Source organism: Mustela putorius, unplaced genomic scaffold, assembly GCF_011764305.1.
Source record: "Mustela putorius furo isolate JIRA1106 unplaced genomic scaffold, ASM1176430v1.1 tig00003909_pilon_pilon_pilon, whole genome shotgun sequence".
In the NCBI taxonomy this organism is placed as follows: Eukaryota; Metazoa; Chordata; class Mammalia; order Carnivora; family Mustelidae; genus Mustela; species Mustela putorius.
Genome location: NW_025422057.1, coordinates 6,428,933 through 6,444,048, shown reverse-complemented (window position 1 = coordinate 6,444,048; position 15,116 = coordinate 6,428,933). Strand labels below are relative to the sequence as shown.

The 15,116-nt window shown below is 48.7% G+C and overlaps 1 pseudogene; it reads left to right on the top strand.

Annotated features, from left to right (window-relative positions):
* Nucleotides 1-9,597: 9,597 nt before the first annotated feature.
* On the top strand, nt 9,598-11,049 carry LOC101690545 (annotated as a pseudogene).
* The last annotated feature ends 4,067 nt before the right edge of the window (nt 11,050-15,116 follow it).

Sequence of the window (15,116 nt, the reverse complement as noted above, 5' to 3'; positions counted from 1 at the left end):
CTAGTTTCTATTAATTTCACATTAGAGAAACTTTACTCTATGTGAAATTATAAGTATTAATCTCTACACCCAACATGGGGTTTGATCCCACAACCCCGAAATCATGACTTGAGCTGAAACCAAGAGTCACATGCTCAACAACAGACTGAGCCCCGCAGGCACCCCTCACCTTGACTGGTTTTAACTCAGCTATCCACGAGATAGAAAAGGGGGGTGGGAGGAGAACTTCGCATTGGCCTTCCCCGAAGACCCCTGGGGCCCAAGATGTCAGTGGGGTGCCCAGTACCTGCCCCTTCAGCTGGCCTCCTGTGCTCTGATGCTCCCACAGAGCTGGCCTGTTCCCACAGGCCATGGTTAGAAGATGGCCCACTTGTGCCACCCCAGAGGGACTGCCTCTCCCCGCAACTTCCCCAGTAATCTCAGGGGCCCCGTGAGTACCCACAGAACTGAGATGTGTGCTTGGAGCACCATAACCAACAGCATCCACTGGCTGCAGTGGGCCTGGAGGGCTCCCCCCCAGATGTCCCCAAGATCGACTCAGCAGCCAGCTTGCAGCTGTGCCTTAATGTCTTGGCCAAGCTCAATATGCCACATCTAGAGTTGGCCTCTCTTCCTCTGTATGAGTTTCTTACTGCTTGTTGCAACAAATGACCACAAACTTAGTGCCTGAAAACAAAACACGTGTGTTATCTTACAGTTCTGGGGCGGAGAAGTCCCTGAGCTGAAGTCAGGGTGTTGGAGGCTCCTCAGTGAATCCATTTTCTTGACTTTCCAGACTTCCAGAAGCTGCTACACACCTTCCATCTTCAAAGCCAGCAATGTTGTGCTGTGTCTTCCTCACGTTGGGTAACTCTTTGACTCTCTTGCCTGCCTTGCTCCTGCATTTACTAGAACATCGTATAACCTGGCTTGAGTCCTATGCCCATTCCTGAGCTGGGGTCAGGGAATGGGGTAGAGTTACTGGCTCTATCTGGGTCAAAAATATCTCCATCCCTTCAACTCAGAGCAGTGAGGGGCAGTGATGGGCAGCCCCCAGCAGAGGCACAGGGCTGAAGCAGAGAAAGAAGTTTTCTAGTTTCTTCTGAACAGACAAAACAAGAAATATCTACTACAAATATTCATTGTTTTAAATCATGGAAAGATGTTAAAAATTCAGAGCAAAAACATCACCCATCATCCTGTCATCCCCCAATCAACTGTAGTTAAGACTGTGGAATATTTCCTCCAAGTCCTTTTTTTCTGGGCACATGCACATGTTGAATACAGTCCTACCATATCGTATAGACAATTTTGCATCCTGCTCTTTTTACTTGAAATCATAACAGAAGGATTTTCTCATGTTATTTCCTTTGACTCTGTGCCCTGCACAAATCCACTTCCTTTCCCACTCCAGCTCTTTGGCAGAAAAATGTGTAGCCTGTACAAGTTAACTGGAAGGAGTGTGGGCTGTTTTGATTTAGGGGAATTTGAGCAGAGAGGAGAAAGAGGGACGCAAGGCACAAGCCTCTGTGACCCTTGCAGAGCCGCTGAGACACACAGCTGACACAGGATATGTGCTGCTATCCGTAGTGGTCAGTTACCATCAAACGCAGTTGCCCAGCCCAAGTTTTTAAATAATCAAGTTCGCGGGACAGTCCCAGTGCCAGTGGAGGGTGACGCTCTCCTAATACAGGGTCCTGCAGGGAGAGGAGTGCTTTCCCAGAGAATCCATACAGTTTTTGTAAGTTATGGGTGGTAACGTGATTTTTTTGCAAGGCGCTAACATCTTCAGGTAAGGACGGGGTGCTATTCTGAAAGCTGCTGATAATACGTGCTTCCAGACCCGTGGGCTTTGAAGCTGCTTAACTGAAATTCACATCCAAACCGAATTCTGTTTTAGCTCAACTTGACTACTACGGATGGTGAGAATAAATCCCCAGGTCCCACAAGGACAGTGATGGAGTGGAGTTTGCTGGCACAGAAATGACATTTCAACTGGAATTCAGTTGTCTTCATGTAACCAAACCAAATTTTATCTCATTCTCTGACCTGGATTTCTTTTTTCCCCAAGATAACACAGACAGAACTCAGGTACTGTCAGTGACTCAGAAAACTCAGTTTGCCACAGGCAGCCAAGTTTGGCTATGGGCTTACTCGGCGGCCAGTGGGCTCAGCTTTCCCTGAGCAGCCCGGAAGGAAGGAGGGGTGCCTTGACCTCCATCCCCTTCCATTCGTCATCCTGCTTATCCTCTCCATCAACAAGAAGTGCCTGTTCTACCTCTAGATGCTCCTCTGCTTCCACCTGCAGCAGGACCACGCTCAGTTCTCACCTGCACTCATGAAAGCAAGGAGGATCTTCCAAGGACTGAAACCTCAAGCATCTCTCCCCTGCTCACAGCTTCCTGTTGCACTGACTCAAAATCCCCACTCTTCACCATGTCCCATAGTTCTACAAATACAATCCCTTTCTGACACACCCCCTCTCTCCCTTTGCCCACACACCACACCTCAGCCACTCAGGTCTCCCTTCTAGTCTCCCAGTACCGCTAATTGGTTCCTGCCTCTACCTGAGCTGCTTCTCTCCAGCTCATCACACCCAGGGCTCCCACACATGCAACCCCAAAATCTTGAACCAAAGTCAAGCTCTTGCTCGGTGAGGATTCCTTGGCTAATTTCTGCTTTATTACATTTCTACCACATTCACTCTTGGAACGATCTTGTTTTTTTCATTCATGCATGTCTGTCTTCTATCTCCCCACTCCAAGTAAGCTCCTGCAAAGCCGGAATATTGTTGATCTTAGTCAACACTACTTAGTAGGCACCTTCTGGGTACTTAACAAATATTAGTTGAATGAAAGAGTGACTGAACATTCGATTCTAAAAAGACATGTTTTCTATTAGGCATGGACGGTGATATGTTTGAGTGTCAGTTGCACACCAGTCAGTGATCCCCTGGTTTTTACCACTAGCTTCCTACATATTGCACTTGCCTTTGAGTGATGGAAGAATTCCCTTAACATTCATTAAGGTCAGGCAAGTGAAAGTCTTCTTTCTAGTAAGGGAGAGCAAAAGCATGAATCTAAAATGTCAATTGCCCTAAGGTGTGAAAAATATTTTAAAATTCTCCATTTGCTCTTTGGTGGTAGTATCCTTTGTCAGAACTTTTCTCCATATTATATTCATGTCCGATGAATGGAGGAAGAGGGTTTTCCTGGAAGACCATGAAATACACCCAGCTAAATGGAGCTTAGGAGGTATAAGTGCCCTTCGAACTCACAGTGCCTGGTGAATTAGAAGTAAAAGCAGAGAGGGCAGAGGAGAGAAATCATTGATACACAGATAGGGAGAAAGGGGAAATTTTAAATTTAGAGTCCAGCAGCCTTCTGAGAAGGAAAGATCAAGACCCCACACCTTCCTTTCCCTGGTTTAAGTCTGTCCAGCTCTTTGGGTTGGTCCTGGCCAATGTCTGATGAACAATGCACCCAACCACTCCTTGAAGCCTCACACCCGATCTTCTGATCAGGGGTTGGCAAGTGACCCATTCTGGGCCAATCATAATCCTCAGTACCTAGACTACCGTTATTGGTCCAGGGATGTCACATGATCCAGCCAGGCCAATCAGAGTTCTGCCCTGGGACTTTGCTGGAGGGAGCGGGAAGGGAAGAGTCCTCCATGATCTGAACGGATATCTGCTTGGAGGGATCCAGTTCCCAGAAGAAAACCCCCTTGCTGTCAGAGAGAGTGAAACAACCAGCAGAGGCAGACCAAGGAGATAGTCTCCAGGACAATCTGGGCCCAGAGCAGAAAACATTGGGGTCCACACTGTGGCACAAGTCCACCTGGGTTCTCCAGCAGAGGCAGCTGGGGTCTGTTACCGGCCTCAAGTCCCCATAGCTTGCTTCTTCTCTACCTGTGCCTTCTCCAGCTAGCACAACCCAAAACATGGAGAAGCTTGCCTAAACCTAAATATCTTTTTGCTTAAACTTGTGGGTTTGAATGGGGCTTCTGTCACACTCAAAGAGTCCTGGAAAAGAACAAGTGGGCAAGTCACCACAGATGGTGGGCAAGTCACCACAGATACCATGCTGTGAGGGAAGTGATTGCTTGCTGGGGGCTGTGGGGTGGTGGGCTTCTGACCTTGTCCAGGCTCATGCATCCTTTTTCTTAGAAGTGAGTGTATCTGAAAAGCGGCAGCCCTGGGAGTGCCACTGGCCAAGCAGAGGCTTGGGGCATCAGGGGTACCCTCTGTCCTCCCATCAGGGGGAGCTGTGGCCACAACAACAGGAGTGGGAGCCTGAGCCCCAATCCCAAGGCCATGATGACACTTGCTCTGCAGGGCAAGCAGGGATCTCCCCACACTGGGAGCCCAGCTCTCCTGCTCAGGGATGGAGTGAAGGGACCGGCAGGAGGAAGTGAGTCTGAGTGCCCTCTAATGGCAAGGCAACTGAATCAGGAAGCCAAGGGACACAGCCTCAGGCCAGGAAGGTGGGCTGGCAGGAAGGGGGTGGTACCCTCTGGGTCATTGCTGGGCCCGAGACCTCCATCTCGACTGCTGCATCATCTAAGAGAGAAGCCATGGCTGGCATCTCTATGCTGTCTCTACAGCACGTTTATACTGTTGTCTAACTCTACCTTCTCAGCCTTAAGCCTGGAGCACAGACTTGGTGCACATTTTTTTAAAAAAGGATTTTGTGTATTTATTTGAGAGAGAGAGCATGAGCAGGGGGAGGGGAGGGGCAGAGGGAGAAGCAGGTTCCCTGCCAATTGGGGCTTCATCCTGGAACCCTGGGATCATGACCTGAGCTGAAGGCACTTATCCAACTGAGCCACCTGGGCGCCCCATCATGCACATTTCACAGAGAAGGAAGTTGAGCTCTGGGAGGAGAGGTGGCTTCCAGCTCCCCACAGCCGAGGGGCAGAGAGAGAAGAAACTTTCTGCATACCCAGGGCATGGTGAAGTCTCAGGTGCATGTCGGTTCTCTCATTCAACTAAGTGCAGACTTACAGCTCGGAACTGGTGACCAAATGCAGTAGATTTAACTGTCTATTTGTGTGAACTTGACTATTGAATTAGCCGCTTAAAAGTTGAGTTGAAAGAAGTGACTCTGTGTCCTACACACCTGTGGGCACAAATCCATTTGTTCATTTAGACAATCAACAGATAACCCAAGGAATTTGCTTGGATTAAGAGCCCCAAGTCTTCTTGGGATGTCATTTTTCAGTGCTTACTTCACTTTGGGTTGCTAGGAGATAAATTGGTTTTAAAAAAAAAAAAGCCAATTTGCATAAAGACCAGGAAAGCATTTTAATAATGTCAATATATAGCCAAGTGGACTAAAGAGCTAAAGTGACTATTTTTCACTGGATAATTAAGCCTCCAAATTTAAATGTTATAAAAGAGATAGACTTGTATTCCGTGGGGGTCTGTTCCACTTGAGTAGCTAATTATTTCTCAAGAACAACACTGAGTCATGTTAGACATCTTCTTGCTGATCTAATAATATGAAGCTACTCAGAGAGGTCTCCTCTCCTATCACATAATCAGGAATGGAAAGTGGGTAGGGTTTTAATTGCAGAATTGTGAGAAATCCATTTTTTAATCACTAGCACAAATCTGACAATCTGTCTGGCAGCCAGGAACTAAATTAAAGAAGTTTTCTTTCCCTGATACGTATGCTGTAAATCTCAGTAATTCAAACTGATGGAGAAGGAAGAGCCAATCGATTTTGGAAAAAAAAAATACATATATATATATATATATATATATATATATATATATATATATATAATCTCTACCCTAGGACTCACTTAATACTTTTTAAAATTTGCCTCTCAAGTCCCATTAGAATCTTGAGTCCTGCCCAAAATGATCGATGCGAAAGTGTTACTTGTGTTCATTGTCTCAAAAACAGGTACATGGACTAGAAGAAACTTTGAAAAAGTTTTTGGAATGCCAGGGTTGCACGTTTGTCCATGTCTACAAGGAGGTTCCGATCATGCCCTCCATCCCTGTCTTCTAGCCTCCTTGCCCTGGCCCTTCACCACTTCTCCCAGCCAGAGGAGGGCCTGTTCCCCTACCTTGCGCAGGCCTTGTGACTTACTTTGAGCAACAGACTGGGGAGGAAGTGGCATTGGGTGAGCACAGAGCTTGGGCCTTAAGAGGCCTCTGGCTTCTAGATCGGCCCTCTTAGAAGGCCACTGTCATGTAAAAAAGCCCCAGCTGGCAGCCTGCTTGAAGGGAGAGGCCCAGCAGACCAACACCAACAGCCAGACCTGGTAGGCGCAGAACTACCCAGCCGAGCCCCGCCTCAACTGCTGACCCGCAGAATGGTCGCCACGGAGCAGTTTGAACCCACTAAGTCTGGGGGTCATTTTTAATGCAGCAATAGAGAACAGGTACAATTTTTAAATAAATGTAGACCATTCAGAAGTAACAGTACAAAAAGAAAAACATCCCCATGATCTTACCTCCAACGTTAGCTACCATCAATATGTTGATATTTTTCTTCCAAATGTTTTCTTGTATGTTTGTTTATTTACATGAATGGAAACATATTGTTTTATAAACGCGCTGTTTTTGTGAATGTTTTTGTGTGTCATAAAATAGTCTTTGCTTAGTGTTCTGTTGGGTAATGGTCCGTCAAGTGTAGTCACAAGAGGACACAGGAGAGGCTCAGGAAAGCCAAGTTTAATATGCTATCAGGTCCTAGAATCAAGAGGCACAGCATGGCACGCAGATTCTCCTTGGGAAAAGGAAGACAGGACAGGGCGAGCAGCTTAGATGAGCTAGTTTGAATAATTTTGTCCGCTCTGGGCTCCAGGGGTGTCCTCTGGTTGTCTGTACCTAGCCCTGGGATAATGAGAGCAGGGAGTGGTGCCTCCTGGGGTCTGCTGGACAGAGAGAAGAGGTGGGGCTCTGGAGTACTTAGTTTGCACGAGAAGGGGATTCTCCAGCTGAGTCATCTGCCAGTCTCTAAGAATTTGCTAGGCCAGGGAGGGGTAGTCTCTCCCCAGCCAGAATGTTCTTAAGATGTCAAAACCTATCATAATATAGAGAAGATGAAAAATACATATAAACAATAGAGTCTTCAACCTCGTTTTAAATAATGGCTTAGTGTCTAATGTCTTCACATACATCTTCCAGAATAGACAGCCTCGGGCAAGAATTGAAGGGCTGAGACTGTATTTGGGAGGTGCAGGCCAAGAACCTAGATGGTGAGGAAAAGAAAAAAATCCAAGGAAAAACACAAAGCAGTGCTCTGTGATGAGTCAGCACGCCAGCAGCGATTTTAGGACAAGCTCGGGAGAGACACACAGGTCGTGCCACAGACGCGATCCCCTGGCCTCGGGAGCCTCCCCCAGAAGGGGTGCAAGGAGGAACCTGATGGCCACACAGTTCCCCAAGGGGAGAAGCACGATGGGGGTGTATCTGCCGGATTTCCAACAGGTCGAAGGTCACCCCCATCAGGAGCGGACTCTCCCACACTCACAGTGCTGTTGTGAAGTGCGCCGCCATTCGCTCAGGAAGCCCTACCTCCTGGGACTCTGCCTAAGCTGGGGAGGAGAGGGTGACTGCGTGGGCGAGGCGTGAAGCCCAGAAGACAGAAGACAGCAGACTTCCTAGGGACTCTGAAGAGGCCCAGACTTTGTGTCCACTGCATGTATCTAGTAATTTACTCAACCCATGATTCACTCCCAACATTACCCGTGCAGCTTATTCCCACTGTGCTACTTTACAAGCTGGGTTGGGCCAGACATTCTCACCAGTTAACCTCGTTTTCATCTGGGACCATTTCCTCGGCATAAACCCGTAGAAGTGAAACTGTTGGGTCTGTGTTGAGGATTTTGATCAGTATTGTCAGCCAGAGAACCACCATTACATATTTTGTCATTTCGAGTCCTGTGCACTTCTTGTTAAAGATTTTATTTCGTGGGAGCCTGGGTGGCTCAGTGGGTTAAGCCTCTGATTTTGGCTCAGGTCTTGATCTCAGAGTCCTGGGATCAAGTCCCGCATCAGGCTCTCTGCTCAGCAGGGAGTCTGCTTCCTCCTCTCTCTCTGCCTGCCTCTCTGCCTACTTGTGGTCTCTGTTTCTGTCAAATAAATAAATAAGCTCTTTAAAAAAAAAAAAAGATTTTATTTTGTGCTTGTGACTGTTGTGAATAGGATCTTATTCCAATATGTCTTTTACCTCGTTAATGAGTATGATGGTTCATCAAAAAGATGTTTGTCTTCGTATAATCATCTCTTGATTTAAGTTTAAAATATTGTTACATTCATGTGACCCAAAGGCTGGACGTTGTACAAAGTCTCGCACCTACATCCTCACCCCTGGAAATAGCATGGGCTCCTCAGCCAGGCATTGGAGGCCTTTTGTACAGGTGCAAACAAATATGCGGCGTTCTCCTTGTCATGTTGTGACCATGCTCTGTGCCTTGCTTTCATTAGCTTCACATGTAACTTGGAGATAACCCCCATGTTAGTGACTATGCAAAGTACCCTCCTCTTTGACTAAGCTCTCCATCATAGTAAGGACGCCATGACATAGTTAACTAATCCCCTGCTGATTGGCACTTGAAATGTTGTGATCTTTTACTATTTCCAAAAAATGCAGCAGTAAGCAACTTTGTAAACATATCATTTCACCCACCCACATGTGAGTCTCTCTGTAGGATCAATTCCAAATATGAGACGGATTGATGGGTCGAGGGGTACGGACATCTGGAACACGGGTGGGTGAGGCTAGCTTGTTTTTCGTCAAGGCTGCATCAGTCTACATCCCAACAGCAAGAACAAGAGAGTCTCTCGCCCCATCACAGGGTGGTTTTAAACTTCTCAGTCTTTGCCAGTCTGATAGGTGAAAAGCAGCGTCTCAGTGAGGTTTTCATGTGATTTCTGTGATTACGAGTGAGACTCAATCTCTTTCCGTATGTTTAAGAGCCATTTATATCCCCTTTTCTGAGAACTACCCAACTCTGTTCTTTACCTATTGTATCAGATTGTGTGTTGTATGTTTAAGAAGCACAGGCTTACTGGATTCTCTTTTGAGCTCCAGAAGTCAGTCCATTGACTCTTGGTGAGAAGGTCTAATACTGGGGCACCTGGTGGCTCAGTCGGTTAAACGTCTGCCTTCATCTCAGGTCACGATCCCAGGATCCTGCGACGGAGCCCCATGTTGGTCTCCCTGCTCAGCAGGGTGTCTGCGTCTCCCTCTGCCCCTCTCCCTGCGCATGCTTGTGCTCCCGCTCTCTGAAATAAACACAATCTCTTAAAAAAGTGAAGGTATAATACCCGCAAAGAATGCCACTTCCTTCTTCTCCTTTCTTAAAGTCCCATATGATGTTCTTGTCTTTTTCTGTGTGTCTTTTCCAGTCGAGACTTACAGCTTCCAGCACAGCGCTGGTTCCCGTCTTCTACCTTCCTTTCAGGGGAAGGCCTCTTGCACTTCATTAGCCGGTGGTGAGATATTGGCTGACAGCGCGGGTAGACGTCCTGGACCCTCTTAGCGGAGTGCCCTCTCGACTCCTAGCTTACTTACTAATAGTGTTTGGACTCGAAGCAGCTTCTCGGCTCCTTATAGAACCTCTGTCAGGTTCAGCCTACTTGCCTCCACTCCAGCCTCCACTCTGGCCTCCACCATGTCCGTCGGGGTGACCTAGAAGTCCTACAAGATGTCCACCGCCGGCCCCGGGCCTGCAGCAGCTGCTCCCGCACCAGAGGGCCTGGCTCCCACATCAGCTCGTCTGCCTTCTCCCAGGGGGTCGGCAGCTTCTGGGGGGGCCTGAACAGCAGCAGGAGTGTGGTCAGGGGCTACGGCTGCGGGGCTGAGGGTATGGGGAGCATCACGGCCGTCTCAGTGAACCAGAGCCTGCTGAGCCCCCTTAAGCTGGAAGCGGATCCCAACATCCAAGCTGTGCGCACCCAGGAGAAGGAGCAGGTCAAGACCCTCACAACAAACCCGCCTCCTTCCCCGACACGGCGAGGCACCTGGAGCAGCAGAACAAAATTCGGGAGACCAAGCGGAGCCTCCTGCAGCAGCAGAAGACCGCGCGGAGCAACCCAGACATGCTGGAGAGCTGCATCAGCAACCTCCGGTGGCCGTGGACACCCTGGGCCGGAGAAGCTGAAGCCGGAGGCGGAGGAGGACTTCAGGGGTCAGTGCAAGGAATTGCTCAGAGAGCACGCAGACGTGGAGAATGAATTTGTCCTCATCAAGAAGGATGTGGACGAAGCTTACAAGAACAAGGTAGAACTCGAGTCCTGCCTGGAAGGCCTGACCAACGACATCCGCTTCCTCAGGGGGACGTGTGAAGAGATCTGTGAGCTGCAATCCCAGATCTCGGACATGTCTGTGGTCCTATCCATGGACAACAGCTGCTCCCTGCGCCTGGACGGCATCATCACCGAGGTCAAGGCCCAGTACGAGGACTTCGCCAACCGTAGCCGGCCTCAGGCTGAGACTCTGTACCAGATCAAGCACGAGGAGCTGCAGACATTGGCTGGGAAGCACGGGGATGTCCTCCGTCGCACGAAGACAGAGATTTCTGAGCTGAACTGGAGCATCGGCCAACTCCAGGCTGAGATCGAGGCCCTCCAAAACCAGGGGCTGCCCTGGAGGCGGCCAGCGCCGATGCTGAGCAGCACGGGGAGCTGGCCATTAAGGACGCCAATGCCAAGGTGGCCGAGCTGGAGGCCACCCTGCTGCAAGCCAAACAGGACATGGCCGGGCATCTGTGCAAGTGCCCGGAGCTCATGAATGTCGAGTTGGCTCTGAACATTAAGATCACCACCTACCGCAAGAGGCTGGAGGGCAAGCAGAGCCGGCTAGAGTCTGGGACGCTGAGCACAAGGATCCATACTAAGACCTCCAGCAGCTACTCGTGTGGCCTGAGCTCGGCCCATGGGGGCCTCCCAAACCCTGGCCTCAACTATAGCCTGAGCTCCTTCCAGGCCAACTTTGGCCCCGCTGGGTCCTTCAGCGGTAGCAGCTCCTCCAAAGCTGTGGTAGTGAAGAAGATTGACATCGTGACGGGAAGCTGGTGTCCGAGTCATGTGATGTCCTGCCCAAGTGAACAACCACCGTGGTCCCGCCCAGCCTCCCCACTCTCGTGGCTGCCCTAGAGCCTTTGGGGGAAGGAGCTGTGCAGGGGAGCGTTGGGAACAGGAGACCCACCTAAGACTCAGCCTGCCCTTGGGGGGAGTCTACTGCCCTGGGTACCCCGTCTTGTCCATGCCTCCAATTATAAGCTAATTCGAGTGTCTTGTCCCAAATAAAGCTTCAGCTGGCTGTGCCCATCCCCCCCCCAAAAATAATGTTTCCAAAAATATAATCAGTATCAGATATTAAATAGTATTAAATATATTTTCAGAATATATGCAGATAATCATAATTTTTTATTCTTCATCTTTTAATACATTATATTAATAGATTCTTAATTCCAAACTACCCTTGCATTCCCAGAAGGCTGTGTATTCCTTCTCAATACAGTGCAAGACTCAATAGCTTCGTATGTTGTTTAGGATTTTGACATCTCGGGACACCTGGGTGGCTCAGTCGGTTAAGGGTCTCCCTTCAGCTCAGGTCATGATCCCAGGATCCTGGGATCGAGTCCCACATTGGACTCTGCCCAGCGGGGAGCCTGCTTCTCCCTCTGCCTATCTCTCTGCCTGCTTGTGCTCTGTCTCTGACAAAAACATAAATAAAATCTTTAAAAAAATAAAAATGAAAATAAAGGATTTCAGCATCTCTTACATATATTCATATGAGAAGTCACTGTCTGGTCTTCTTTCTAATAATACCTTTGTGAAGTCTGGGCATCATGATCTGTTAGGTGGCTCTTGATGAAGCTTCAGCTCCGGGCGTCAGTTTGCTTTTTCAAATCCATGTTAGTAACGTCTCTTCCATGTAAGTAACATCTCTTTTCTCACAACTGCCACCCCATCCACAGAACCTTGCCAGAGAATCTACTTATCGGCATCACATGACCTCGGGGGAGTTCCCCCCCTCTCTCTGTCCTATTCTTCTCTTTTATTTAAAAAGGGGAAGGGTTAATAATAGTGCTATCTCGTGGTGGCAGCATTTTGTAAGGATTAAAAGAAATAGTGTTTGTAAGAGGCTTTAGCACAATGTCAAGAGTAAGGGCTCCCAGTGTAGCAGATAGGACGCCTTTCTTGATAACCAGCCCCATCTGACGAAAGTCCACGTCCCTAACGTACTTGCTCAGAAAGTGCTCGCTGAGTGCTGAGCGACACTGGCACGTCCATGGGAAACAAATGCTGCGTATGACGTCAGCCACCATCAGAGCGATATTGTCTGATCAAGAAATGGTTCACATCGCACTCATCTTTTAAACGATGTGGTTTAACAGGAAGACACTGTGACACAGCACAGAGATTCAATAGACAGAAATATTAGCGATCAGGAGGTGCACTGCACAAACGCTCAGAAAGTTGTTCTAGTGCCTAGTTGCACCATGTCTCGGCAGTTTCGTTCACATTAGTGGTTTTGATACCATTACTCACCCCCCCCCCGCCCCATGGCCCGGAGGGAGGCAGCCTCAGCAGGGTGGCCTGGGCAGGGGCTGGAGTCTGAGTGCCATCTCTGTCAACTCTCCGGGCAGACTCGGGGCAAGCAAGTAACTTCTGTTTGTGTTTTTACCTATAAACCATGAATGAAGATGCTAGAAACCACCTCACTTGGAACTGTGAGAACTCAAAAATGAGTTACAGCAGGTGAAATGTTTGGAATCGTGCCTGCCCCCCACCCCAGGGCCACACACAAGGAGAGTGTGCTGTCGTTCATGTCACTTTTATTTCTACACACCACATTCTCGCAGGAACCAAGTCAGGTGGTGGGTGATGGAAGTTTGAGAAATTGTATACGCTGGCTTTTGTCATAGGTCCCAGTCTCCATATCCCCAACAGCCTTGCCATTTAGCTCTACCTGGGGTGACTAGGAGGCAGCAGGACCCAGGGGTGAGAGGCCGCACGCTGCACAGAATTATCGAGAAGACCTCTTCTCCAAGAGGCAGTCTGTGACTGGCAGGGGGCCCTCGCTCTGTGCACAGACACAGGCTGGGAAACCTCACTGATCAAACCCCTGCGTCATCCAAGGTTCTCCCCCTACACTCCCAGTTACGGAAGTCAACAGAACATCAGTATTCCTGTTGCAAAGCAAATCTGAGTCTTAACGTTAGAAGTGTAGTTAGAATACTCATCTGTGTTCACAGAACTGCCACGTTAAAGTGGAAACCCCTCCAGCTCAGAGGATTGGTGAGCAGATGCCTTCACCGTGGTCTGGTCCCTCAGCTCTGGTCAGCTTTCCTTTGTTTTACATCAACCTCCCTGAGCAATCGCGCAACTCTTGATCCTCAGGGTCATGAGTTCAAGCCCCAGGCTGGATGGAGAGCTTACTTAAAATACAGCTAAATATATAAACAAACCGATCTCCCGGCCATCAGGAGAACTGTTAATGCCCAGGGAGATCATGCCCTGGCCCATCATGGATCCCAGGCTCTCACTTCTGAGTCGGACCCTGGGCTCAACAGTTTTTTCACGAAGTGACCGCAGCAAATTAAGTCCTCCCAAATCAAGCGAGTGTCCTGCACGGCAGAACTGCAAATAAAACTCTACGTGTTGAATGAGCTTATTGTCTCCGTCTTGTTTGCAAACACGCACACAGTGAGATCTTGATTATTTCAGAGCTTGGAAAAACAAAATTGTCTTCCAGCCTGTTTGAGCGCTGGGTGATTTTTCTGGCTCCTGGAGAAATGCCCAACCTTTTTGGAAGAGCGTATCTTGTGTATCCTAAACCCTCCCGCTGGGAAGAAACCCAGGTCGTGACGGCAGGCCCGAGGAGCATGAAGCCAGAGGCAGCACGTGGAGACCTTTCCCACAAAGATGAACACGCACGAGGACCCCCACCCAGATCGGCTCTCCGCCAGTGGGCTCTGCCCCGCCACATGACGGCTCTCCCCTAATTACATGCTCACAAATGCAACATGAGTCTCTCTTTGCTTCTGCAAAATGCAGCTACCCCAGCTTTAGGCTTAGATTCCAGAGGAAAGAAACCGTCCCCTTCTTCTGACAAATTGCCAGACTCTGGAAAAAGTAATCGAGTCTGCAGACCCGGGCTTCTCGTTGTAATTCAGCCACTTGCTGTGTGACTTTACACAATCTAATTAGCTTCTCTGGACTTCAGTCTCATGAGGGTCTGTGCTTGCCTCAGCGAACGGCCAGGAGACTCATACACACAAATACGTTAGAAAATTCTTAGAAGGCACAAAGCATCACAAATGTAAGTCATAACCCTAAATGTGAAGTTTGCTCCCGTTACGAAACAGATGATGAAACAGAAAATAAAATTGAGACAATGGGCACATGTACAAAAGGACAAACGCATGAGGTACCGGAAGTAGACAAATTCACAGAGACGGAAGTAGAATGGAGGTGACCTGGGGGTGGTGGGGGGCAGGGAATGGGGGCGTCTGTGTGAGAAGATGGGACAGTTCTGAGGACGGGCAGTGGCAACAGGGGCACAGCGATGTGAATGTACTGAATGCCATTGAACGGTACAGTTAAAAATGGCTAAAATGGTACAGTTTGTGTTATACATGTTTTCCCACAATACAAAAAAAAAAAAAAAACCCAACAAAAATAAATGAAGAGATGGTTTAGGGAGACACAGGATTCTTTACAACAAGGGCTTTAACTTACAGATCATCGGAAAGAGTTGTGTCCACGGGTCTGATAACTTTTCTTTCTATGGCCAGACTCTAGGAGAAGCCAAAACCTCATCAGAAGGTATTTATGTTTGTACCTTTGGAGTGACACTATCCCGTCCACTGATGACCACCCCCGGTGTTGTGTCCTCCACCAAGAGCGGCCTGCCTATGGGACGGGTCCCGTAGCCAGAGCAATCGCTCCTTCCGTGGACAGACCTGAACAGACACAGGCAATGTTTGCTCACGCTTCCCCTTTACCTCGTGCCCGGGGCTGGCTGTGCCCTCTGCCCGGAAGAGTCTCCCTTCCTTCGAGCGGTCGTAATCAAAACAAGGAATACACAAACTTCCTACACATGGATGACCATATAATTTATCCTCTAAAACGTGATGCTTCTGAGAAAGGGGGACCTTAGCCC